Source organism: Bos indicus, chromosome 2 (genome assembly GCF_029378745.1).
Source record: "Bos indicus isolate NIAB-ARS_2022 breed Sahiwal x Tharparkar chromosome 2, NIAB-ARS_B.indTharparkar_mat_pri_1.0, whole genome shotgun sequence".
Taxonomy (NCBI): Eukaryota; Metazoa; Chordata; class Mammalia; order Artiodactyla; family Bovidae; genus Bos; species Bos indicus.
Window position 1 is genome coordinate 61,132,012 of NC_091761.1, and position 27,492 is coordinate 61,159,503.

Genomic DNA, 27,492 nt, shown 5'->3' on the forward strand with positions numbered 1-27,492 from the left:
TGTCACTGGGTCTAAACTATGAATCCATCAGATGACTGTAGATAGGCAGTTCTCCTATCCTTTAAAAACCTACTTTGAAACTTACTAGCAAATTATATCACAAGGATTCCAACAAGGACCACCTAGAATTGCTGGAAGACTCAAGAAGATGTAGGAACTAGGGCTTTGTAAACTATAAAACACTTCAGATACAACATATTATAATGGCCATCTTCTATCCAACTCTCACCACTTATGGGTTTTCTTTTTCTTTCTTTTTTTTTATTGGTGGTAGTATGAAAAGATACTATCAGTACAATTTAGAAGGCATTGAAAAGCCTAAAAACTCCACTCCTTTTCTGTCTCCATCACCAAGAGAAGAGAATGGTTTCAGAGAAGGAGCGCAACAAAAAATAAGAGGGCAATTTGCAGCAAGCAGCCCAGAAGAATCCACATGGGTAGCTGAAAGAGAGTGAGGCACAGAGGTGCTCAAAGCCTAGAGGATGGTCAAATACTGCTCTGAATTTAAAAGGAGGAGAAGACAGAGGAACAAAAGGAGGAAGAGGCGGGGAGGAGGAGGAGAAGGGACAGGGGGAAGGAGGGGGAGAAGAAAAAAGAAAAAAAAAAAAGATACTATTTAATAAAACAGACCTTAAATCCAAACATTAATTTTGGGCAAGAATTGAGAACTGATTATAACAACAATTTTTAGCAAATACGAAGGCTTGCCATAAACCAAATGTCACACTAAGCATTTTTCATGTATTAATTCACTTATACCTTGTGAGAACTCAATGATAAGAATTGACATGAGTTAATAAACGTATAGCTCTTAGAACAGCACTTGGCATATAATTAGTACTCAATACACTCATATTATTATTATTAGAATCTGAGGACAGAGAGGTAAATTGATTTGCCTAAATTTAAACTGTGATTTTAATAGTAGAACTGATTTCAAAGTCCAGCAGAAAAATATCTCCCAGAACCCTCCTATAATTAATTTTTTACTATTCTTTGAATAAGTAATTGAATTCAACAAACATTCATAAGTCCCTGCTTTGAGGAAAAGACTCAGAGTTCCAGGAGAAAGGGGATCTGGGTTAAATCACTGCTCTCTCTGTATTATGCTGACTGTTCTAGGCATTTGAAAGAATAAGAATTAAGACACCGTAGTACAGATGCTCACCAGCCAGTAGAAAAGACACCTGCTTAAATAACCTAGTAACTGCCTGGTAGAGCATAATAGAAGTATATGCTGGGTAGAGTAGGGAGATGAGAAACTATAGATCTGGGAGAAATGACTGAAGCTAGCTGTCTATCTCAGAGAGTCAATGTTAGAAAGCATTTGGCCATAACCCAGGCAGGGAGGAGGCAGATGCCCTCTTGGTATAAGATGACCAGGGTTATTATCAGGGTTATCAGTCTACTAGAATTAGGGTGAAGATTTGTTGATAGGAAGAATATGAATTTCTCCTGTTAACCAGATGGGGGTCTTTGGGACGAATTAGTCTCAGGGGTTGTGAACGGAATTGGAGTTCTTATACTTCAGGAGAAAGCCAACATAATCCGAAGTTAAAGCCACACCATATTCCCACTCACCAAAATACTCCAGACCCACTACACCCTTCTATGGGACCAGGGAGTGAGGTACCTAGACCAGGGACACAATGCTATGCCTCCTCTGCCATCACCTCCTCCATCTCTACAACCAACTTAACCCAGAGTGCTTTGGAGAAATTAACAGAGCCCTTCAAGAAAAACTCCTGAAACCCCCAATTAATTTCCCAGGGGCATGACTGGCTAGCGTTAATTGTTTGGGGACAGCAACGTATGAATTTTTTTAAAAGACTACTCTTTTTTCAAAGTTTTTATTAACTGTGGTGGCCACATGAAAGTTCTAATCTTTGGAATATATGTGGAAGTTTTTAGGTAGGGCTTCAAAGAAAATTCCTAAAGGAGAGAAAGGACATTGTCACCTAGCATGTACCCTTTTGCCCCTCAGTCTTGTTCTTCCTCATTCCCGAAATGCAGACATGGTGGCAGGAGGTGTGGCAGTTCTTTTGCAACCATGAGGGAAAGACCAAGAGATTCATAGCGCCCTCAGCTTGACGACCCAGAGGTCTGGTATGGGGAGGGAGGAGGGAGGAGGGTTCAGGATGGGGAACACATGTATACCTGTGGTGGATTCATTTTGATATTTGGCAAAACTAATACAATTTTGTAAAGTTTAAAAATAAAATAAAATTGTAGCTGGAAAAAAAAATAAAATAAAAGGCATCTTGAAGTAAAAAAAAAAAAAAATTTCTGAGCCCATTCATGTTGATGTATAGCAGAAACCAACACAATATTGTAAATCAATTATCCTTCAATTAAAAATAAATAATTTTTTAAAAATCTCTGAGCCCAAATTAACATCCTCAACTCAATATCTAAGGATTTCTCCTTCCACAGGAAAAATGAATTCCTATTATGTTCGAACCATTGTTATTTGGGTTTTCAGTTATCTGTGGCTAAAATCAAAACTCAAATCAGTCACAGACTACTGGAGAGACAGTATGGTACAAAGGTACAGGGATATAATATTAATACATAGAGCACAGGGATCAGACTCAGACCCAAGCCCCACCTCTGTAATAATTGTGTGTGACCTGTGTTAGTGAGAGTTGTCTGTAAAGGACAGTGTCTTCTGTGGGTGCTCCCAAGTCTGAGCAAAATCTTGGGTGCAGAACAGATGGTTTCTTTGGAAGGTGACCCTAGGGAGCCACAGACAGATGGTGAGACAGGGAATGAGGGAAGACAAATAAGAGCATGCTATTGAGCTGGGTCCTGCTATGGGCAATTCTGATTCTAACCCACTAGGGGCTTTCAAAGGAAACCCTGTAGAGACCTCCCCCTGTAAGTGTGGTCCACGGTTGGCAGCATCCGAATCACCTGGGAGCAAGTCAGAAAAGCAGAATCTTGTCCCACCCTACACCTCCTGACCCAGAATTCGCATTTAAATTATATCACTGGATGATTCAAGTTTAAGAGGTCCTAGTGTAGAAAGCATCTCTCTGCTGAACTTCAGAAAGGCAGGAAGCTCTTGTCACTCATCGGTCAAGGAAGCAAGTACCCTCCTGCATTTCCAGGCCTAACAGTCCTCCATGGTTTAGGAGAAAATCCTAAAGAAGAAAGAGACGTGGGAGACTCAGCAAGCACTTGAGGCAGGAAGCCCTCATGAGAGAGACTGATGGCCCAGGCTGAGGGGAGGAGTCAAGGGGCCCAACAGCACCCCTGCAGAGGGTGCTTATAATACCTCATTTATATGCATATCAGAGGCGTTAAATGAGCTATGTAGCTTCAAGAATCCAAACCATTTGGAAAGACATATTACAACTCATATGCTAATAGCCAAGCCAGTTCCCATATAACTTTCTAAGATAAAAAGAACAAAGCCCCTGACCTCAAGTTACTGAAACCTTGATTGAGAGATAAATCTTCGGTACATGAGGCAATACAGGACCAGTGCCCCACGTTAGGTAACAACACGCTGACATAGTATTAGCAAGTGTTCTCATGTGCTTATATGTACCAGGCACCGTTATAAGGACTATAAAGTGTGTGTGTGTGTGTGTGTGTGTGTGTGTGTGTGCGCACGTGGGCACACACACACATGTGCTCATGTGTGTTTGAGAGCCCAATAAGGTAGACACCATTATTAACACCATTTTACACATGAGGAAACTGAGGCATGAAGAAGTTAAATAATCTGCCCAGAAGCCACATGTTTAGCCTCTGTGCTGCTACTAACACTGATGGAGTTCCATGTTATTCAACACCTTTATCACAGGGAGCCTGAGACCGATTTTAGTCATGGTCTCTTTCCATGCTTGACTCTCATTCAAGGTAAGCAGCTTGCCTGATGCTGTCCTCATTGTATAGACTGCAGGGCAACTCAAGCTTGGTGGAGCTATATTTCAGAGCAGAGAGGTGGCAAGGGCTCTACCCTAGACTCAAAGGAGCCAAAGTCAGATGAGCTCCTGTCCACCAAAAGGTCATGGAGGTGGGGTGGACAGAGCCCAGACCTAGAGGAGGAATCCTGAGCCTTGAGCCTCATCTGGCCAGTAACTGAAGAACATGAACAAGCCAGTTAGTCACTTAGTTCTCACAGTTCTCATCCAAAACCCAAAGCAGGTGGGAGCAGTTCCTGCACCAGTGCTCCCTTAAGCTCTACATTCTTATGGCAGGACGGCCTGTCCAAGCCCTCTCACCAACCCCCAAACCCCTGGGAAAACAGCTCTAATGCAAAATCTGAAGGTAAAGAGGGTTTTCCTAATCTTATTTGCTATAGTGCTCTTTCATCAAAGATTTAAATATTGATCATCTGAGAGGCTGCAGGAAAACTTAAAATCCAGATGATGATACCTATAAATATTCTATAGATGTCATTGCCCATCCCATTTTAAGGTGTATGCACTTCTGAAACCATTTCCTAATTTCATAAGGCATCTTGCACTTGGATTAACCTGGACTTCCCTTTCATACTCTGTAAGTCTGACTTGCTCTCTTTGACTGATGTGGCTTCCGCAGCCCCTGCTCCTTCCAAAATGATACCACATTGCTTCACTGTGAATGCCATGATGCGGAGTTGCCCCCAACCATTCTCATCATGATTGCCAGGTTACTCTGTTGCTGTGGTGATGCAATCTTCCTACCAGTGTGCAGTTTCTTAAATAGATCAAAGATCAGAGCCAATTTCCTGAAAAGTCACCCTTGAGGCTCCAATTTTCCAGAAATCTATCCTTTGAAAATACCCGTTGGACAACTTTAATGCAAACAGAAAAATGCCATTCTGCAGGCTCCAGGACAAATATTTATGAAGGTGCCTCATCCAGTCAGTCCTCTCTTTGTCCCCACACAATCCTCCTCCACCCTCAAGGGAGGATCATATGAATTGAAAGGAGGCTCAGACCCAAAGAAAAAGTCTGGAAAGGACGGATTTGAATGGCACATTGCTACGTTCTGCCAATTGTGCAGACTCAAGCATCACAGCTGAATTTTATAATCTTCCCCTTTGAACCCCTTTTCTACTTTGTCTTTAAATTGAACAAGTCATTAGCAGGACTCTCAAAGCAGTTTAACACTCATTTTATGAGCCTCTAACACTCTGAAGGACACTACGTCCACCATACGCAGAGCACCATAGAGACACAAAGAACACAGACCAGCTTTCTGTCTCTCTAACCCCTGAGATAAAGAAAGCGCACTCCCTGGGCTTTCCTAGTGGCTCAGCGGTAAAGTGCCTGCCAACGCAGGAGACACGGGCTCTATCCCTGATCCAGGAAGATCCCACGTGCCACAGAGCAACTAAGCTCATGCGCCACAACTATTAAGACTCTGCTCTAGAGCCCCGAAGCTCTAACTACTGAAGCCTGTGGATCCTAGAGCTCATGCTCTGCAATAAGAGAAGCCACCACAGTGAGAAGCCTGTGCACCACAACTAGGAAAGAGTTCCCACTCTGCAGCGAGAGAAAAGCCCTCATAGCAAGGAAGACCCAGAAGACCCAGCCCAACCGAAAATAAATAAGTTAGAACAGAAAGAAAGCACTCTCTCTGACCTCAAAAAGAGACTTATAACCTTGATACGGAGATAAGGCTTGGGTACATGAAGCAATACAGGACCAGTGCCCCACATTAGGTAATAACACACTTACATAAATATTAGCAAGGGTCCACAGTCATAATTTCCCCTATTCTCTTTGACTTTTCAATGCCTTAATCATCTTCTCTTGAACCAAAGTTATCTGTGCTCAGTTGAAAAGACTTCTCTCTCCTATAACCCAGCAGCAAAGACAAGGACCCTGGCTTCTCTGAGAAGCTTGAAAAACAACTGGCGAGTCAGTCCAGCTAGGTTTGAGTACTTGGCAGAGATGTAACAAGATGTTATTCAGAATTACAGGCTTCACTCTTAGTATCCATTGACTTAAATTCAAGAGGGGAAAAACAAAGAAAATCCCCATGCCAGGGGTTCTTTGGAACATATGCCAGTTTTTAGGGTAAATGTGACGTACTCTTAAAACACACATCACTCCTCTCCCCTCCTGCATCTATGGCAGACATCACTAATCAATGACAGCATTCTCTCCTGCTGAGCACTGTGGCCTTAATACTGTTGTCAGCACAGCACTCCAGGTGGCACTCCCAGTTGCTGCGTAGATGAAGCCTCTTTCTATCACTGTTAGTTAAAGGGAATGAGGACAGCTGGTACCACTCTCTGAGTTCCCTCACCTTCCCACAAACACAGCATGCTTATTTGCACCTCTGATTCATTGCATGTCAGGTCTTTGTACTCAGAAGTTCTTCCTTCTGTTTTTTCAAAGCAGAGTCATTCTTAGAGGCCTGGCCCACCTTCCATCTCCTCCAAAGATGCTTCTCAATACCCCAAGCCCTCTTCAGTCCCGCAGTCCTCCCATTTCCCATTGCTGTCTTCTGATACGATTCAATGGATCCCATTACTCTTCCCTCCTCTACTAGATTTTAAGTCTCTAAGGTTTTTCAAATTCCTAAAAATCTTTACTGAAAACAAATCTTACACATAAAGAGAGTTGCTATATAAAAGAGTAAATGAAAAGATATTTTGGATTTTTTTTTTATTATTTCAGTGAGGGATTTGGGAGGAGGCCTGCCACAAGTCCCCATATCAGAGCAGTCTGAAAAATTCAAATCCCACTACAGTGAACTAGCAATGCCAAACCATACATGATGAAATACAAAGATGAGTAATGCAAATAAAGCACTATAAAGACCCCAAAGAAGGAAGATACATCATAAAGTTCATAGTGCAAATAAAACTTCACCTCTGCCCTACAAAGCCAGCAAATGATTGGACTTGGCTGATGGGGAGAAACTGTACTTTCATTTCACTGGCAGGTGACTTTTAACCAGTCACCAGGAACACTGACAGGACATCCGCTTATTACAATAAATGGCTAGAAACAAAACTCTAGTCCTTGACAGTGCTGAAGCACACACTCAAGACATTCATATCTCAAGTTACTTTGCAAACAACACATTAAACCTTAGACCTCTTTGTCTTCTGGTTTTACAGGTGTGTACAGAGAAGTCAAACAACCAAAACATCATAAGGAGATAAGAATTAAGTTCGATTTCCTCTTGTACCACTCCTCCTGAACAAAGTCATTTCCTGACCTACCGCAAGACACCATTCATCATCCCTACCCCATTAAATCTACTTACTTTCATCAGCTGTTCCTAATCCAGTTGGGCATGGACAAAACGCTGGGCATGCTTCCATGCATTTCACTTTTTACTTGAATACCCACTTCCTTCACCTAGTTTCCCTGGCTTACCTTTCATCCACTCCTCCCTAATCCATCAGCTTCCCTATCACCTGGGATATAGTGGGCTCAAGGAAGCTGTGACCACGCCCCCTCTTCACATCAGCCCACTCCCACCTCCACCCTCAGCTCAATTCTATACTCGACTGGTTCCTGGAAGTACTCTGATCTCAGGGTTAAGAGCATAAGAACTACAGGAAGATATTTTGCAGGCAGAGGCCCCGCTTGATGGCAGATTCACTCATCACCTCCTTCCATGCCCTCTGAAACATTTTTTCAACTTTTATGGCTTTTTAAAATTGAAGTATAGTTGATTTACAATGTCATGTTAATTTCTGCTGCACCACAAAGTGATTCAGTTATATATATGCAATATATATATACATATTCTTTTTCATATTCTTTCCCATGTTTTATTATAAGATATCAAATAGTTACCTGTGCCATACAGTAGGGCCTTGTTGCTTATCTATTTTATATATAATAGTTTGTATCTGTTAACCCCAAACTCCTAATTTATCCCTCTTCCACCCCATTCCCCTTTGGTGACCACAAATTTGTTTTTTATGTGTTCATTTGTGTGATGTTTCAGATTTCACAGATAAGTGATATCATATGTTATTTGTCTTTCCCTGTCCAACTTACTTCACTTAGTTTGATCATCTCTAGGTCCTTCCGTGTTGATGCAGATGGCATGATGAAACAACATTTTGAAGCAGGTGTAAAAAGTCACACCAAGCCCATTGTCTTTCTGCTGCACAAGGTCAATAGGATAAGAATCAAGGGTCGGTGCAATCCTAGGCATTCTTCTTATTCATGCTGCCAGGCCATGAGAGTCCAGGGAGAAATTAGCTTCAGAATTATAGTCTGAGCCCCTTGGCCTTCTCTAAAATGAATGCTTCAGCAATACACCATAGACAGATCATTAAAACCTCCTTAGGTGTTGTTACAGGAATGTTTCTGAGGGCCACAAATCTTGCCACGGAACTTCAATACTTATCCAGTCAGCATTTCCACAGTGTGCTAAGGGCTGGTGAAGGGTTGACAAAGTGGCTGTACCAGCCTCCCCACTTTACAGAGTTGGAGATGGGCTGACCTTGAGGGGGGCATGTGTCTTCTCTGAACCTCAGTTTCCTCATGTGAAAAAAAGAAGGGGTTAGACCAAAGCCTTCCATGCTGAGCTGTTAGAAGATGGCTTCAAGGACACTGCTCCCCTCACCATTCCAAACACCCTGGATTCCATGCACCTGAGGGGCTGGTTTAATACAGGGTGGTCTTGCCTTGAAAAAAAAAAAAAAAAACCTGGTTAACAGTCCCCAAACCCAGATAGAATACTTGGTGACAGATAAGCCATTTAACCTGAATATTTGGCAATGAGAGATATCTCTCAGGTGTCTGTCTGCACAGCCTGTCAGAAACCCCCTTTTCTTTTGAAAACATTCTCCCAAACAATACATGTGCTTTCAACAGCAGTGCTGGTGACCTGCCTCTTCTGATGACTGGCCAGCGACAGACACTGGACCCACAGGGAATAGATCAGATCCTCTCATCCAGAATTCAGAGTTGGAACTGTGAGACTACGAGTCAGTTTCCACATAAAACTGGAACTATAACATATTTGTGGGCTTCTTGGATCAAGATAGAAAATATATGCTCATTCTCCAGTCTTCCTTCTACCATTTGAACTTTAAAATCCGAGGTGTTCACCCTTACAGAGCTCCAACTGCCTGGGTGTGGCTGCCCAACACAATGTTTACCGTTTCTCCTGGAATATGATACACCAAGTGGGGGTGGGGTGAAAAATTGGAATTGTGTAACCACATCTGGTGTCAGAATAGCCTCTCTGCTGGTTTTCCTGGCTTAGAGGGACAATGTGGTGGCTTAAGTGTATAGACTAAATTCGCAGGTGAGCTTAAAGATGGCATTGCAGGTAAGTTCCTGACTTAGTGGTTCAAAGCTACCATCCCAAGTGTTGCCTTTATACTGGCCTGTGTGGCATTGGAAAAACAAGATCCTGGCACTTTTAGGTTAATGAGACTCTTCTCTAGAGCCTTTCCATGGACTTTAGAGGCCAGGGTAGGGCAGCCCTATATAGTGGGGGAAAGTGGGGAGTAGTCATAGGTCTGTGTAACACGGCTCCTGGGCTGAAGGTCAGTCATGGTTGGCTAGATGGGCCAGAGAAGAGAATGCTTCTCTGCTGATGGAGAAAGGATGCCTCAGGCTCTCTTTTTATCAGCAACAGTTGTTTTCTATTACCAGCAACCCGAGAGCCCTAACTTACCCAGCAAACCTAACAGTTAAGATCAAAACTGAAGGCTCCTTGAGAGTCTATGAAAACACAGTGTTAGAGAGTGTGGGTGACAAGTCTTGTGGGCTGCCAGCCACTCTGTAGCCGAGACAGTGCCAGACATTTGTGCCACAACCTGCCCTCAGCTTCCCCTTTCCCATACTGAAAACAACCTCTTCAGTTCTTTACACTGCACCAACTCTGTGATCACCAGTCCCCCACAGAGGCTTCAGGGAAGAGCCACTGGAGGGTGGCAGGCTCCCTTATGACCTGAGGCTCAAAGCAGTGAGCTGAAGGAGACGGTGAGATGGGTGGAATGGCTCACAGGAAACCAGTACTCAGAAGCAGCAGGCCCAGCCCTCCGGTGAGCTGTGTGCCTGTGGGCAAGTCCCTTACCCTCTCTGGCTTTCACGTGATTCCTCTGTAGAAAGAGGAGGGAAGAACAGGTGATCACCAAGATCCTACAAGCAAAGGGATTCCCTCACCTCCTCTGGCAACACCTCCTATCTTCCAAACCATTTCCGATGTCAGTCACTCCCCAGAAAGGTGGCTGAGCCTTTCCTGGATGCTATCTGCCCAAAGGGAGTGAGCCTTGATTGTGATTCACCCCACACTTCTTTCCTCCATCGCCAGGACTGCTCACTTGATTTGGAGTCGAGGACTGCCAGTGTCTGGGCTGCTCTGGCAATAGACGGTTGAGTTATTGGAACAGAACAGCAGGTCTTCAGTGCGTGTCAATCTGGTCCTTGGATTTGCATGATTGCACATTCAGAGACAGGCACCTGCACTCAGAGCATCCTTGCTCGGGTTCCAACACGCTCCACTGAGCCAGCCCCAGCTGTTTCAAGCTGCCTGTTTAAACAAGGCCTGCCAGGAGCTGGGCCTGGCTGCTGAGGTGAAACTGTGTGTTACTGGTTGAGGTCGCTTGACTGGCAGCCGGGCCTTAGGGACAGCTGCACAGGGTGTTGGCCCCAAGAAGCCTCCTCCCTCCTGGGCTGGGACATCTGCTAAGCGTATTTGTCGTCCTTTCCCAGCAAGAGAGCTGGGTCCTGGGATACTCAAAATCCCCATTACAAAGACTTTCTCTGGGCCCCTGGCTTACTTCAAGTGATAAATCCATGAATGGAACTCTCCAAGAAGATTTCATCGTAGCATACAATCCACAGTTAATTTCAGGGTTTCAGTTCCAACCCTACATTTACTGGCTGTGTAACCGTAGGCCTGTCTGAGCCTCCGGTTCCTCAACTGTAAATAGGAATGACAATACCACCCACCACATTGGGTTGATGTAGAAATAAATAATACAGGCTAAGTACTTAGAACAAGGCCTGGCACTTGGTAAATGCTCAACAAATCTTATGGTCAAGGGAGACTGGATGTGGAAGGTAGCTGGAAGAAGACAATTTCATTTCATCATTGAAAAGCACTACTTCTATTTAAGTATCAAAACCTTCCTTGTATTCAGATGGAATCATTTAACTGTGACACTGAGTACTATAAAATGGAATCTCTTCTGAGATTTTCCATTTTTAAGATACAATGCATTATTTGGAATGCAGGCTGAGGGGAGAGTGGGAGAATGGGAGGGTCCAGTAGACCTTTCACCAGACCTGGTAGACCACTCCCCTCAGGCTTCTGGCCTCCCTCCCCATGGGGTGACGTGCTTTTTGCTCTGAACAGAAAAAGTCAGAATAGAGAAGTTAAACGATTTTTCCATAGCATATATGTACCACATCTTCTTTAGCTATTCCTTTGTTGATGGCCATTTAGGTTGCTTCCAAGTCCTGGCTACTGTAAACAGTGCTGCAATGAACACTGGGTGGTCGGGGGTGGGGGGGTAGGGGGGGACGGGCGGTGGGTGGGGTGTCTTTTTGAATTATGGTTTTCTGTGGGTACAAGCCCATGAGTGGGGTTGCTGGGTCATATGGTAGTTCTATTTTTAGTTTTTTAAGGAATCTCCATACTGTTCTCCATAGTGGCTGTATCAATTGACATTTCCACCAACTGTGCAAGAGGGTTTCCTTCTCTCCACACCCTCTCGAAACATTTATTGTTTGTAGATTGTTTAATGATGGCTATTCTGATGGGAGTGAGGGGGTACCTCATTGTAGTTTTGATTTGCATTTCTCTAATAATTAATGATGTTGAGTGTCTTTTCATGTATTTGTAGCCATCTTATGTCTTCTTTGGAAAGGACTATTATTCAACCTTAAAAGGAATGAAATTGGGTCATCTGTAGAGACGTGGATGGGCCTAGAGACCGTCATACAGAGTGAAGTAAGTCAGAAAGAGAAAAAAATATCATAATATTAATTCATATATATGAAATCTAGAAAAATGGTACAGATGATCTTATTTGCAAAACAGAAGCAGAGACATAGATGTAGAGAGTAAACATATGGATAACAAGAGCGGAAAGTGGGGGACGAATTAGAAAATTGGGACTGGCATATATACACTATTGATACCATGTATAAAATAGATAACTAATGAGAACATACTTATAGTTCAGGGAAACCTACTGTGGTGACCTAAATGGGAAGGAAATCTGAAAAAGAGGGAATATACGTATATGAATGGGCTTCCCAGGTAGTTCAGTGGTAAAGAATCCACCTGCCAATGTGTGAGATGCAGGTTCAATCCTGGGTCGGGAAGATCCCCTGGAGGAGGGCATGGCAACCCACTCCAGTATTCTTGCCTGGAGAATCCCATGGACAGAGGAGCCTGGTGGGCTACAGTCCATGGGAATCACAAAGAGTCAGACAAAACTTGGTGACTGAGCACAACACGTATATCTATAGCTGATCCGCTTTGCTGTACAATAGAAAGTAACACAACATTATAAGCAACCGTACTCCAATAAAAATTAATTTTAAAAAATAATGATTTGTCCATGCTGTATGATTCCAAATCAGATCTACCTGGATGAAAAGTCTGCGCTTTTTCTACCCCTCCATCATGTCAAGCGTGGTGCCAGGCAGGCACTCCAGAAGAGACATAGACATAGGACACAGCCCCAAATCCAAGGTGCCACCACCCTGACAGGAACAGCTAGTGTTACACAGAAGGCCTAGGCAACAGCTGAGAAAGAAAATCTAGAAGATTTTCCAACAACAAGAAAAATCACAATAAGAAAAGGAAAATTAGAGAATCAAAACAAGAGATCTAATATCCAGCAAACCAGAGTTCTAGGAAAAGAGAGGAAATCATGGAGAAGGAAATGGCAACCCACTCCAGTATTCTTGCCTGGAAAAGTCCGTGGGCAGAAAAGCCTGGCGGGTTGCAGTCCATGGGGTTACATGACTGAGCATGCATGCATGAAGGTAGAGGGAGATGGGTTGGTAGCAATAAACTGTTAGCACTAAAGAAAAGAAAAGAGAGGAAATCAAAGAAATAAAGCTTCCCAAAACTGAAAGGTGTGAGCTCACTGATTGATAAGGATCTGCTAAGGCTACAGACCAACTGGGGATTAGGGACACACCATCATGAAACTTTCTATTGACAAGGATAAAGAGAAAATCCTAGAGGTGTTCAAAGAAGAAAAATAATATACATACAAAGGATTAGCCCCAGGACAGCCCTGCAGTTCTTTCCAGCAACACCGGAAACAAACACCCCCCAGTTTCTGAGTAAAAACCATTTCCCACCTAGATTTTAAGACTATGTCAATGAAGTAGCAGAGTAAAATTGTGATTTTTTTTTAAGTTTTTGAAACATCTACTTTCCATGTACTCTTTCTCATGAAGCTCTTAGAAGAGATGCTGCATCAGAAGTAAGGTGACTGCCCAGTGGCATGCTGTGAGCAGGCTGTTACTGGCCCACAGGAGCATCTCCTCCCATTCCTAAGCAAAACAGTGCGACTGATGTCTGCCCAGACATCATTACTGAGAGTATCTAGAAGGGTGTTTCCAGAGGAGATTAATTTCAGTTGGAGAATTCAATTCAGTAAAGTGTCTTGTCCTCCCCAGTGTGGGTGGACATCATCCAACCTATAGAGGGCCTGAGAACAAAAAACGGCAGAGGAAGGAGAAATTTGCCCTTTTCTCTTCCTGGCTACCTGCTGAGCTTGAACACTGATCTTCTGCCCTCAGACTGGGATTTATATCATCAGCTCCCCTGGTTCTCAGGCCTTCATACTCAGACTGGAATTAAACCACTGGCTTTCTAGGCCCTCCAGCTTATAGGTTGGAAGAATTCTCAGCCCATGTAACCTGGTGAGCCAATCCCTCATAATAAGTCTCTTAATGATTGATTGATTGATTGACAGATAGATAGGTATCTTATTGGTTCTGTTACTCTGAAGAACCCTGACTAATATATCAAGTTTAGTGATATTATATTAGTAAGCTAAAATCAGCCGTGGAGGGAATACTGATACCACAGAAATCAGCAACACTACAAACCAGGGCTTCCTCCCCTTTTCAACTGTCCCCTAGCCCCAGGTGGTCATGAAACATTTACCAAGATATCCCTGAAATAAACCAAGAGAGAAAAAGACAAGGGATCCTGGAAATAGCAAAGCTACTTAGGAGAAAAAGCTAAGTAAATTACAAAGGTAATGATGAAGAGAAATCCCAGGATAGCTGAGGAGAAAGTAAATAGAGGGTTAGGAATACTGATACATTATCTAACAGTTTTGACCACCTTGAGAGGGACTTTTAAACTCTGGCAAAGACTATAGATATATATTAGTAACAGATGCAAATAAAAAGCAAAAAGTCAATTATTATTAACTATAAGGAAAATAAAATGTTTCACAGAAAAGAAATAACAGCTCTGGTACACTGTTTGACTCCGCTGTGAACAATGTCTATATTAGTGATAGTGATGTAAAAACCAGTGTTGACACTCCTCTTAAATACATCCAGTACTAAAACAGCTGTATTATTTTGGTAAGTGTGATAAGTTCTATTGGGTACAGAGCAAAGCTGTGAAGGATGCAGAGGACTTTCCCACTTGAGTATCTCTTGAGCTGCATGATATTTTTTCTCCAGTGTTTTGTTTTATACAAGTTTTGAATTTCTTTAATTCTATTATGTGTACTGAATACCGCACATACACAATTCTGACTGTTTGCTCTAGTTTACTACCAACAAAAGACCTGTTAATCACACACACACAAAACCCTAATGTTGATCTAACTAAAACTGGTGTACAACTGCATCAATAGTATGGAAAGGAACTGGAGACTCTAGGATATAGTCATGGGCTTCCCTGATAGCTCAGCTCAGGGAAAGAATCTGCCTGCAATGCGGAGACCTGGGTTTGAGCCCTGGGTTGGGAAGATCTCCTAGCGAAGGGAAAGGCTACCCACTGCAGTGTTCTGGCCTGGAGAATTCCATGGGCTGTACAGCCCATGGGGTCGCAAAGAGTCAGACACAACTGAGTGACTTTCACTTTCAAGTTATTGGAATAATCTCTAAATTCATAGTAGGCAAACAATAGATAAAATGGAAAATGGGGGAAAATTGCTATATAAGCATGTTATCAAAATATACAAGTAAGCATCTCAAGAAGTAGAGAAGTGTAACTGGTTACCTCTGACGAATGATAGGTCATTGGAGGGTGTCAGGAGGCAGGCAGGTGACTGTCACTTCTTGTCTAATCCTCATAGTACTATCTTACTCTCTAACTGTGCCCCTAATTATGTTAAATAAGCAAGGAGAGGAGGCAGCGTGGTGCAGTTAGGATTATCTCAGCCTTTGGCCCTGTGAAGCTCCCGAGATGAAGAGCAAAACCGAGTGAGCTGGGGAAGATGGAGTGCCCAGTGCTTCCCTCGGTTATAGGTCTGCGAAACGAAGAGAGGGGAATAGTCAGGGGGAAAGAAGTGCAAAGGCCAGGCACAAGAATCCATCTTGGAGTCGGTCAGCTGGGAACGTCTACAATTGAGTCAGCTTCTCCCTGAATTGTTCCCAAACAAGGCTGCTAGCTATAAAACCCAGAAGTCAGTGGATAAAAAGCATTATTGACAATAATGGAAAACACATGATGCAGAAGGGTCCAACCATAACGGATGGCTTAAATTTTAAAAAGTACATCCATGTACAGAATAGTGGGCAGGCATTTTAAGAGATGCTTAGGAGGCTATTAAATGGCACGGAAAGGCACTTAAAGTCTATTCTGTTTAAGGGGAGTAAAAGGGAGAAATGAGAATATACTAAAGCATATATAGCATGCCTTTAAAGAAAATTCCAAATTTGGTCATCTCCTTCTAAAACTATCAGGCAACAGACAGACATCCAAATGCAACATGCCAAAATGCTGGTCTCTAAGTTAAAACAGAGCTCTTAGTTTGGTTAATACAGTAATTAAAAGAAGTTGCACCCTCTTCATTGGAGGGAATATAAACTAATACAAACATTTTAGAAAACAATTTAGAACTATGTACTTAAGCCTCAAAAGCTGATCTGGTAATTTCTCTTCTGGGAACATGATCTAAGAAAACAATGAAAATGCAGGAAAAAGGACCTTGCACCATTATTTATAAAGCAGAGCAAGTAAAGTATTTAATCCCAAGGGCGGTATGTTACGTAGTCATTAAAAAAGATGTTTTCAATAATTTTAATAACATACAGGGAAATGCTTATGATATGATTGATGGTGGGCAAGAAAAAGGATGCCCCACTGTATAATCTCAAATATTTAAGCAAAATGCACAGCATAAAAGAAACGCATCAAAACATTAATCATGGTTATGTTTAAGAGGTAGAATCATGGTTAATTTCCATTCTCTTATCTACACATGATTCCTCAGTTTTGTACACTGATAGCTAAGAGGTTGAATAACATTCCTAAGTACACACGAACTGGTAAGTACAATGTTGTTTTAAACCATGCATTCAAGAAGTATGCTCATGAACAGACTCTCTAAGAAACAAAGAAACAAACAAAAAAAAATACCTGGAACTGTAGCATTTGCAATTTCCATGGTGTAAATACTCCCTCTGTGGCCAATTTCAAGCTTCAGAGCTGGCCTCACACAGGTAGACTGGGGCAGGGGGGAGGCCTCAGACGAACACCTAGGGCAAAGGTGAAGCCAAGCAAGCTGAGAATGAGTCACCCTCTCCAAGCACATCAGCCAACCCACCTCCCCATACCCAGCCTCCCAGCTGCCCCCTCCACTGTTGGAATCCTGCTAGTGAGGGTCACATTTACCTGGAGCCATGGTAAAGAAAACCAGTCCAAGAGTAAGATTTATTCAGTCGCAAAGACAGATTTCAAAAAAAGCTGGAAAGTCCAAAAGCCAAGATGGGTCAGAAACAGATTATCTCAGGTACAATCAAGAGCAAGTAGCTAATCAAGCCGTGGAGATCAGCTGCCTCCAATCTGATTCATTTCCAGAGATAACGGTGGGAGGAGGGATGGTTTAATCCACATTTTAAGGAGTAGTAGAGTTACCTGGGCAGAGAAGGCAATGGCACCCCACTCCAGTACTCTTGCCTGGAAAAACCCATGGACGGAGAAGCCTGGTAGGCTGCAGTCCATCGAGTCGCTAGGAGTCACACACGACTGAGCGACTTCACTTTCACTTTTCGCTTTCACTTTTCACTTTCATGCACTGGAGAAGGAAATGGCAACCCACTCAAGTGTTCTTGCCTGGAGAATCCCAGGGACAGGGGAGCCTGGTGGGCCGCCGTCTATGGGGTCGCACAGAGTCAGACACGACTGAAGCGACTTAGCAGCAGCAGCAGTAGCAGCAGAGTCACCTGGGAAATTTGGTAAATATAGATTGCAGGGCCCCACCATCATCACGTATGAGTCTTAGCACATCTGCAGTGGAGCCAGAAAAAGTGCATTTGTCACTCGCTCCCAGGTAATGCCTGTGTTCTTGGCCCAGAAACCACATTCTGAGAACCACTGGCATAGATGGTTCAAGTTATCAGCAAAAAAAAAAAAAAGGAAAGAAAAGGAGGATTTCAATAGAAGAGCTGATGGATGGTGTTTACACATGGGTTAAAGGAATGAAAACAGGTTCTGTTCCTTCTAAATACACAATTACAATGGTTTCCAGTTCATGTCTTAGAAATTTGCAGATCAGAAGACAATGGCACCCCATTCCAGTACTCTCGCCTGGAAAATCCCATGGATGGAGGAGCCTGGTAGGCTGCAGTCCATCAGGTCACTAAGAGTTGGATACGACTGAACAAATTCACTTTCACTTTTCACTTTCATACGTTGGAGAAGGAAATGGCAACCCACTCCAGTGTTCTTGTCTGGAGAATCCCAGGGATGGGGGAGCCTGGTGGGCTGCCATCTATGGGTTCGCACAGAGTCAGACACGACTGAAGCGACTTAGCAGCAGCAGCAGCAGCAGCTTAGCAAGAAAGGAAAGTCAGAAGTCATTTTCTGGACGACCCAGAGGGAGGGTAGGGGAGGGAGGAGGGAGGAGGGTTCAGGATGAGGAACGCGGGTATACCTGTGGCGGATTCATTTCGATATTTGGCAAAACTAATACAATATTGTAAAGTTTAAAAATAAAATAAAATTAAAAAAGAAGTCATTTTCAGTACTTTACACGTGCAGATGCAGTCGGACCTCCTAAAAACAACAAAGTTTTTACTACTGTCATTGCTATTTTAGACACCAGAACACACAGCCTCAGAGGGTCAGCTGCCCCAAACCACTGGGCGTGAGCAACAGAGTGTACCGGGAATGGAGGTAGGGAAATGCCACCTGCCCTTGTGTGCCTTCACCCCCGCTGTCCCTCCAGTCTCGCTGATGACAAAGAAGGGATGAAGCTGAAGGAATCTCTGAACCTCTTCTCAGAATAATGTTTTTCAGTGCTTGATGTAAAATACACAGGATAAAAAGAAAATCAACTGCATTGAAATAGTGTTATCAAAATATTTTTTACAATAACACATAGTGATGATAAGATATTACTATATATTAAAATACTGAAAATCTAGGGACTGATCTAGTAACTGCCATCATTCTGAAGTAGTGAAACAAACCATATTTTGATATAACTGAAGTAATTTCAATGTGCTAAGAAAATGGCTGTGATTTCTACTGGTGACAGTCACAGGTTGGCTAATGCTGTGGTTTGCCACCTATATTAGTAATTAAAGGAAACACCAATTTTCAATTAGAGATATTCAGAATTCTAAATATAGACCCCAGTTTAAGTCAGGTTCAACAAGTCTAAATAAATCTTCATGCCACTCAAATTTACATTTTCATCTTATTTTTCATAGTCCTTTTAAAAACATGGTTGCATAATTCCTTGCTTCTTTTCTCTTTTTTTCATTTTAAAACTTGGAATGAGTATACTTCTGGCTCATTAATTACTCTACAATCTACTATATGAAACACAAAACATATTCATATTTGTGTGTCAATAGGTCTCAGCAAATGTAATAGATCCAACCTAATTTCCAAATATAAAACATAATTGGTTAAAAATAATTGTATTTCAAAGTTTCAACTTTGAAAGCTGGAAAGAGTTCTGGAAGTGAATGGTAGGGATGGTGGCACAACAGTATGAATGTACTCAATGCCACTGAATTGGATACTTAAAGTGATTAAGATGCTAAATTTGATGTTATGTATATTTCACCACAATTTAAAAAATAAAAAAATAATTCCTAGATAAGTGTTGGTGATACAATATATGTAGGCTTTTTGTGTGGATATTGCCTGAAAAATCTCAACCCCTAAAAAAAATTGTATTTGACCCATGGGCCCATCTTTTTCAGAATCATAAACCCAAAGAAATCTTGCCTGTAGGGCGCTGCACCAAATTCCGTCTGGTGCTCACTGCAAAGCATTTTTGGCTCCTTAGAACACATTCCACTCCATTCTCTACTGGTTCTTAATTAATGTCCTGTTAGGGCCACCCCAGGAAAAACCATTCCAAAAAAAAAACCTTTGTTCTCTTCTAAACAATCAAAAGCGAATAACCATCATAGCAGCACAGGTAAGAAAAAAGAAACAGCATTTATTCTTTTCCTAAACTCCATAACTGCACAAGAACATATTTAAGGTAACTGGAAGTTAAATTTCTACTTTTTACAAGTCGTGGACATCTCTGCAGACCAGGCACCACCAGCCAGCACATTCACATTTTTCTCATTGCATTCCCCAAGCTCCTGCCCTTTCAAACACGTATGGAAATGAGGGGGCCCAATGAGCTTTTAATGCAAATTTCTTTATATAAGGACCCTGAAAACCAAAAGGCTGTTGGTGGTTTCAGAAAATATCTTGCAGGAAAATGCTGTGTCCATAGTGAAGTGTCGCCACATGACCCTGGGAAAATTAACTTGTGCGGAGGGAAAAACAAAGAGAGGCGGTCTAAGCAGGACACCTCCTTCAGTCTGGAGCACAGAGCCCCACAGCTATGCTGGTGGGGAGGAAGATTTTGAAAGGGACTTGGGAGGGGCGCTGACTCTTTTTCATGGACTTGAGGATTATTCTTTAATGGGAAGATATCTCTAAACATCATGCTTAATAATTCATTAATAAATGTGTAAAAAGGTCTTTGCTGGAGGCTTGCAGTCCTCCCACCCATCACTAGATCAGCGCTACGCTACTGTGACCAGAAACCAAAGGGTCCACTGGGCGCACTCCAGGGAGCCCCCACCCAAGGTTCTGCCCCTCCACCACCAGGAGGCTATGGATGTAGGAAGCAAGCTCCTGGTTTGGCTGGTGGGACTGCTTCTTGCCTACGGGTTTTTCCTGCTAGCAGAGGGACTGGATTTTGTCAGTTCGTGGAATCTGTTGGGAATTTGCTTCAAACTCTGTGCATTTCCCATAAGCCTATTTTTAAATAAGAAAGGGGTGCTCTGGGGACTTCCCTGGTGGTCCAGTGGTTAAGACTTGTGTCCCCAGTTCAGGGGTCCCAGGTTCCACCCCTAGTCAGACTATTAGATCCCACATGCCACAGCTAAGACCCCCACACAGCCAAATAAGTGCATAAATGCATAATTTTTTTAAAGGATGCTCTGTAACCAAGACCTTGAGAATCTAAAAGAGAAACCAGCAGAGGGGTGAAACACACCCATTTCCATGATTTAGACTCTTAGAGCCTCTGCTTCTCATCTGTAAAAGCGAGACGATAGTGCCTGCCTGGCAGGGTGCGTGAGGTTGAATAACTACTAACCCAGAGTACACAACCCACTATTATGTAGGTCAGCAGCTATTCAGCCTGTGGAAAGTGCCAGTGGATTTTATTATGTCTTTTGACTCAGTCTGAAACACCAAAAAACACACACTTCTGTGGAAAATTATTGATTTTGTGATCATGTATTGATTGGTCAAGGAAAGTAAAGGGCCATGTCCATTAGGAGCAACTGATCTTTTTTTTTTTTTTTTTCCAGAAACCCGTATTGCTTCACTTGTCAAACCGGTAGGAAAGCTTGAGTGCTCCTTTAGAGGGAGGGCAATCCCCCCTCCAGTCTGAAACCACTGCCAGTCATCGGCCGGCAATCCTGACACTGCCACACTTACAGGGGGTTTGGAGAATCCATTCCCGACAACACCCTGGTTTTAGTGATGAGATACTAGGACCAGAAGCATCTACTGTCCGTGGTCACCAGCAGAGTCTAATCCAGAACTCAGCACCCCTAATTCGCACCCAAGTTCATCTGCACCTCCACAGTCCCCTTGCCACCCTAAGGGGGCTCCACCCAGTGCTTTCATCAGAGGCACCAAGAGTTGAAGATGCAATTTAGACCTATGAGTGGCCTTTAAATTTATAGCCTATTGAAAGCATATGAACTCAGAAACTAAAAACTGGTCAGAGGTTAGAGGCAGAAATGTTTCCCCAGGAACTGTCAGCACACAATTATTATTAAGGTTCCAATAATTCTCCTTGCCTTCCTCAGTAGATTTCACTACTCCATTAATTTTAGGAAATGCAGTCCTATAAAGTTCTAAATGCAACCCCAGATTCTCTACTCCCAGCAGCCTTTGAAGAACAGCCACCCTCAGAAGGCAAGGTACTGAGCCCAGCTGACCTTGGCTGTATGTGAAGTACAAGTTAACAAGCACACCAACCACAACCCAATCACCGTCACACACCTGCTGGCCTCTGAACTCACACAAAATCTATACGAGTGCTTAGGGCCTCACCACTCACATTCGTATCTACACACTACCTCAACACATGAACACATCCAGCACACTCTGTACGTACAACCCTACACGCACGTATATGCACCATATTCAGCCTACATGTGTGCTCACACACAAACACCCTATGTGTGCGTGTGCCCACCTACATGCGCGCACACACACTCACACTCACATACATTCTTATTCAGTTCCCTACCTGACTGCTAACCCTCTAAGTCTTGGCTCTGTGATCCTAAACTTTAACCCTCAGGCCTGCTTCTGGACCTTTACACTTGGCATTTACTCTGGAGCTCTCTGGAACTTGAATATGGCTGTCTCTAAAGGTTTTTAACTCAACTTGCCTTACTTCTCATGAGATCTGCAACCCAGATCTGAAACATCCATGTTCTGGCTCAATCCTCTAAAAAATCCAAGTTCTGACACCTCCCATTTGGTCAGAGACCCAACCTAACCAATCCAGCCAGGATCGTGGCCCCTCTTCCACCACTACACTGTTCACAAAGTTGAAGGATGGGGCCATGGGGGTGCATGCGACTAGGCCAGACAGTCCCAGAGATGACCAGAACACGAATCTCACTCACCAGAGCCAGCTGCTCAGTGCCGTCAGCCTATAATTCTGCATCTCCAGAGTGACTCTGAGGGACCTCATCATAGGGCTGCATAGCTACCCTTTCTGGTAGGAGTTCAAAGATTAGTTAGTTCACCTCCTCCCCTAAAAAAGGCCACAAGGAACTGGCCCATCCTTGTACATCTTAAAATGATTTCAGATGCTGAAGTTTGAGGTGCTCTTTTTCAGAAAGCAGCTTGACACCCTGACTCTCTCTTGGTATGTCCAGCCGTCAGCAGCAGCTAAGGACAGCCAGGCAGAATCTCCTTGGCTCCTCAGCTGCCCACCACAACTACCGACCAGGCAGAGTATGGCTGAACTGGGCATGGGCCTAAAGAGACATCCACTGCCTATCCCTGCCTGATCCTGTCCCCATTTCCCACCATCAAGCTCTGGTTCAGGGTGCTATGCTGAAGTGAGGTCTCCAAGAATACAACCGGAATTGACAACTTTTTTTCTCTCTTGTTTTCACATGGTTTTGTTCTGAGAGTGTGGACAAGGGTAAAGGTGGAGGCAGAGAGGTGATCTTTATCCTGCACGGAGCTCATTCATTTCCAGTGACGCCTCTGCTGCCCATTCTTAAACCCACCCCCAGAAGAAAACACACACAGGAGCCCAGGTTCTACCAAACAGCCATGAGCATTTCACATGCACACAGGTGACTCACTCTCCCCCACACACTGTGCAGTCATCTTAATAGCCCATGACCTCATGTTAATTGAAACCCATCCATCACTGTAAAGAACAAAATGGACTTGGGAAGAGCAGTCCAATCCAGTTCCCTTTTCTTGCTCCTGCCTCTGAGAAGGAAGAAGTGTCCGTGCTGGTGAATAACAGTGGCTCAGGTGAGGTGCTATCACCAGGGCAATGGGATCCCATCCCCAAACTGCCTCGAGCTCTGAGTGAGATTTAAAGGACCCAGGAGAGACTCAAAACTGGGTCCAAATGATAGATTAATACTTGGCTGAATAGTTAGAAACCACACATTATTATATGAGCTCAGAAATGAAGACAATATTTTATTTTTATTGATCATTGTACAGAATCACATATGCAGCTATTCATAAATGAATTTCAACTGCCTGTGTTCTGTTTTATTACAAAAAGAACTGCTACTGCTGCTAAGTCGCTTCAGTCCTGTCCGACTCTGTGCGACCCCATAGACCGCAGTCCACCAGGCTCCCCCGTCCCTAGGATTCTCCAGGCAAGGACGCTGGAGTGGGTTGCCATTTCCTTCTCCAATGCATGAAAGTGAAAAGTGAAAGTGAAGTCGCTCAGTTGTGTCGGACCCTCAGCGACCCCATGGACTGCAGCTTACCAGGCTCCTCCGTCCATGGGATTTACAAAATTTGCTGTTTCTATCAAAATGTCTGACTCTCTGCAACCCCATGGACTGTGGACCACCAGGCTCCTCTGCCCATGGGATTTCCCAGGCAAAAATACTGGAGTGGGTAGCCATTTCCTTCTCCAGGGGATCTTCTCCACCCAGGGATCGAATCTGCATCTCCAACATCTCCTGCACTGGCAGGCAGATTCTTTTACAGCTGAGCCACCTGGGAAGCCCCCATTTAAATGGAGTATTATTCAGCCATAAAGAGGAATGAAATATGGATACATGGATGAACCTTGAAAGCATTGTGCTAAGTGAAGGAAGTCAGGCATAAGTGGCCACATATCATACGATTCCATTTATAGGAAATGTCCAAAATAGGAAAATCCACAGAGATAGTAACCAGATCAGTGGTTGCCTAGGCTTGTGGGGAGGAAGTGGGAAGTGACTGCTTAATGGATAAGGGGTTTTCTTTTTAGGGTGATGAAAATATTCTGTAATGAGATAGCAGTGATGGTTGCATGACACTGTGAGTGTACTAAAAGCCACTGAGTTGTATGCTTTAAAATGTTTAAAATGGTGAATTTTATGTTATATGAATTTTACCTAAAAAAATATTTTAAAAAAATAGTACCAAAGCATGAAGGGAAAACAAAAGGTAAGAGAATAACACGAAGCCTGGATTGGGGGTAGTGATTGTTACCCCACAATCACTATGGTTTGCTCCACAGTGCAAACCATAGTTGCTGAGATGAGCCACCAGTTCAGCCATAATTCCCAGAGAGAACAGTCCAGGAAACCAACTGATCAGTAAGGAGGAGATTCCCATATACCATCAGGCAAGAGCAAGCCAGTAGTGAAGAGAAGCACAGGTCTCCCAGCACAATCTCCCACGAAATCTGTTCCCTGGATCCCCAAAGTGCAAGCTCTGTGATGTGGCAGGCTGGGTGCTCCCCAACAGACCTTCAGCAAACATGATACTGACTCTCATGCAATTTCTGTTAAGGTTTCTCAATGCAAGCTGAAGGCAAACACCAGATCTACTGTCAACAAAGCCGCACCCATTACTAAACACCCACACAGGTGGCTTCCAACCTTTGAATTGTATTTAAGGCCAATATTTCTCAAAGGATTGTCTAATCTTTATCTTTCCTATATTTTTAAACATGTGTCCATATTGTAGGTACCTTCAAGCCACTTTGAATCCTGCATTAGTATCACTTGCTGAGTCGCTTCAGTCATGTCCGACTCTGTGCAACCCCATAGACGGCAGCCCACCAGGCTCTCCCGTCCCTGGGATTCTCCAGGCAAGAACACTGGAGTGGGTTGCCATTTCCTTCTCCAATGCATGAAAGTGAAAAGTGAAAGTGAACTCGCTCAGTCGTGTCTGACTCTCAGGGACCCCATGGACTGCAGCCTACCAGGCTCCTCCATCCATGGGATTTTCCAGGCAAGAGTACTGGAGTGGGGTGCACTTGGAGTGTTGATTAAAATTAAGATTCCAGGACCTTAGGCTAAACTAATGCATATTCAAAGTCTTTGAGAATAGAGTCCATCATTATGAAGTTTAATAAACTCCCGAGATGATTTTTATGAACAATAAAGTTTGAGAGCGCTCCACTTCCATTCCCCAGGTCCCTGAAGAAGGCCACACTACACAAGCAGCAGGTGGGAGCCATGGTGTGTTTCCTTCCTCCTTACCCTCACTCTTCACTCCAGCTGTCCAAGGTCTCCAATCCCTGGGTAGGCGTATTATCACTTCAGAGAAAAGTAGTCAAGTGGCATCTTCCAAGGTCATCTCTCAGCCCTTTCAGAGCCTCCCTGCTTTGAGTCAGATGCCCAGGAGTCTCAGCAGTTCTGTTCTCAGAGACAGAACAATGTTGATGAGGTCATTAACACCTTAGCTCAAACTACCACACAATCGCACTTATCTCACACGCTACTAAAGTAATGCTCAAAATTCTCCAAGCTAGGCTTCAGCAATATGTGAACCGTGAACTTCCAGATGTTCAAGCTGGTTTTAGAAAAGGCAGAGGAACCAGAGATCAAATTGCCAACATCCGCTGGATCATTGAAAAAGGAAGAGAGTTCCAGAAAAACATCTATTTCTGCTTTATTGACTATGCCAAAGCCTTTGTCTGTGTGTATCACAATAAACTGTGGAAAATTCTTCAAAAGATGGGAATACCAGACCACCTGACCTGCCTCTTGAGAAACCTATATGCAGGTCAGGAAGCAACAGTTAGAACTGGACATGGAACAACAGACTGGTTCCAAATAGGAAAAGGAGTACGTCAAGGCTGTATATTGTCACTCTGCTTATTTAACTTATATGCAGAGTACATCATGAGAAACGCTGGGCTGGAGGAGCACAAGCTGGAATCAAGATTGCTGGGAGAAATATAAATTACCTCAGATATGCAGATGACATCACTCTTATGGCAGAAAGTGAAGAGGAACTAAAAAGCCTCTTGATGAACGTGAAAGAGAAGAGTGAAAAAGTTGGCTTAAAGCTCAACATTCAGAAAACTAAGATCATGACATCTGGTCCCATCACTTCATGGGAAATAGATGAGGAAACAGTAGAAACAGTGTCAGACCTTATTTTTGGGGGCTCCAAAATCACTGCAGATGGTGATTTGCAGCCATGAAATTAAAAGATGCTTACTCCTTGGAAGGAAAGTTATGACCAACCTAGAAAGCATATTGAAAAGCAGAGATATTACTTTGCCAACAAAGGTCCATCTAGTCAAGGCTATGGTTTTTCCTGTGGTCATGTATGGATGTGAGAGTTGGACTGTGAAAAAAGCTGAGCGCCAAAGAATTGATGCTTTTGAACTGTGGTGTTGGAGAAGACTCTTGAGAGTCCCTTGGACTGCAAGGAGGTCCAACCAGTCCTTCCTAAAGGAGATCAGTCCTGGGTGTTCATTGGAAGGACTGATGCTGAAGCTGAAACTCCCAATACTTTAGCCACCTCATGTGAAGAGTTGACTCATTGGAAAAGATCCTGATGCTGGGAGGGATTGGGGGCAGGAGGAGAAGGGGACGACAGAGGATGAGATGACTGGATGGCATCACCGACTCGATAGACATGAGTTTGAGTGAACTCCGGGAGTTGGTGATGGACAGGGAGGCCTGGCGTGCTGTGATTCATGGGGTCGCAGAGAGTCAGACACGACTTAGCGACTGAACTGAACTGAACTGAATGAGTTCACAGGAAGAGCTAGCCATAGGACTTAGCAAAAGATGTCATGTCTCCTCACTGCCTGTCTAGGCCCTTCTACACATAGGAGCCACTGATTCTTACTGCATGTCCAGCCTTTCTCTTCCCACTTTTGAGCTAAGCCTGGGTCAGTGTTCATAGCTCTGTGCTAGACAGTTCCAATCAGAGGTCCTGGGGCACCTTCAACCCAACAGGCCCCAGATGGGCCCTAGATCTCTCCATTATCTCTAAGGAAAGAAACAGCTGAATCTCCAGACCTCTGCAGGTAGGCGTGCAGTCTGTCGCAGTACTTCCTTAACACCAAGAAGTAAAAGCTTGTGTACACAAAATCATGTATACTATACACATGGGATTTAAGGGATCTAGTAAGGGTAATTTTTACTCAGCTGGCTTTTGCTACCATCGAACTTCAGAGACTAACACACAGTTGATGTGACTCCTCTGCACCCATTTCTATTTATAGCATTTATCACTTGAGAATCAGTATTTCCCCCTTGCTAGATTCTGAATCAAAGGCAAGAGTCTCTTTTTCTGTTCTTATTATTTGCCCATTTTTCTATTGGATGGATCTCTTCCTTATTGGTTTATATCACTTCCAGTTTTGTTGTGACATAATTGACATAAAGCACTGTGTAAGTTTAAGGTGTAATG

The 27,492-nt window shown here is 43.4% G+C and overlaps 1 long non-coding RNA gene across 5 annotated transcripts in view; it reads right to left on the reverse strand.

Annotated features, from left to right (window-relative positions):
* LOC139176414 (uncharacterized) overlaps positions 1 to 27,492 on the reverse strand; it is a 544,804-nt gene that overhangs the window by 311,074 nt on the left and 206,238 nt on the right. For all 5 annotated transcript variants that reach the window (XR_011560878.1, XR_011560877.1, XR_011560876.1 and 2 more), the window contains one exon: positions 16,507 to 16,625. This is a non-coding gene — a long non-coding RNA (uncharacterized lncRNA). The remainder of the gene's footprint in view (positions 1 to 16,506; positions 16,626 to 27,492) is intronic.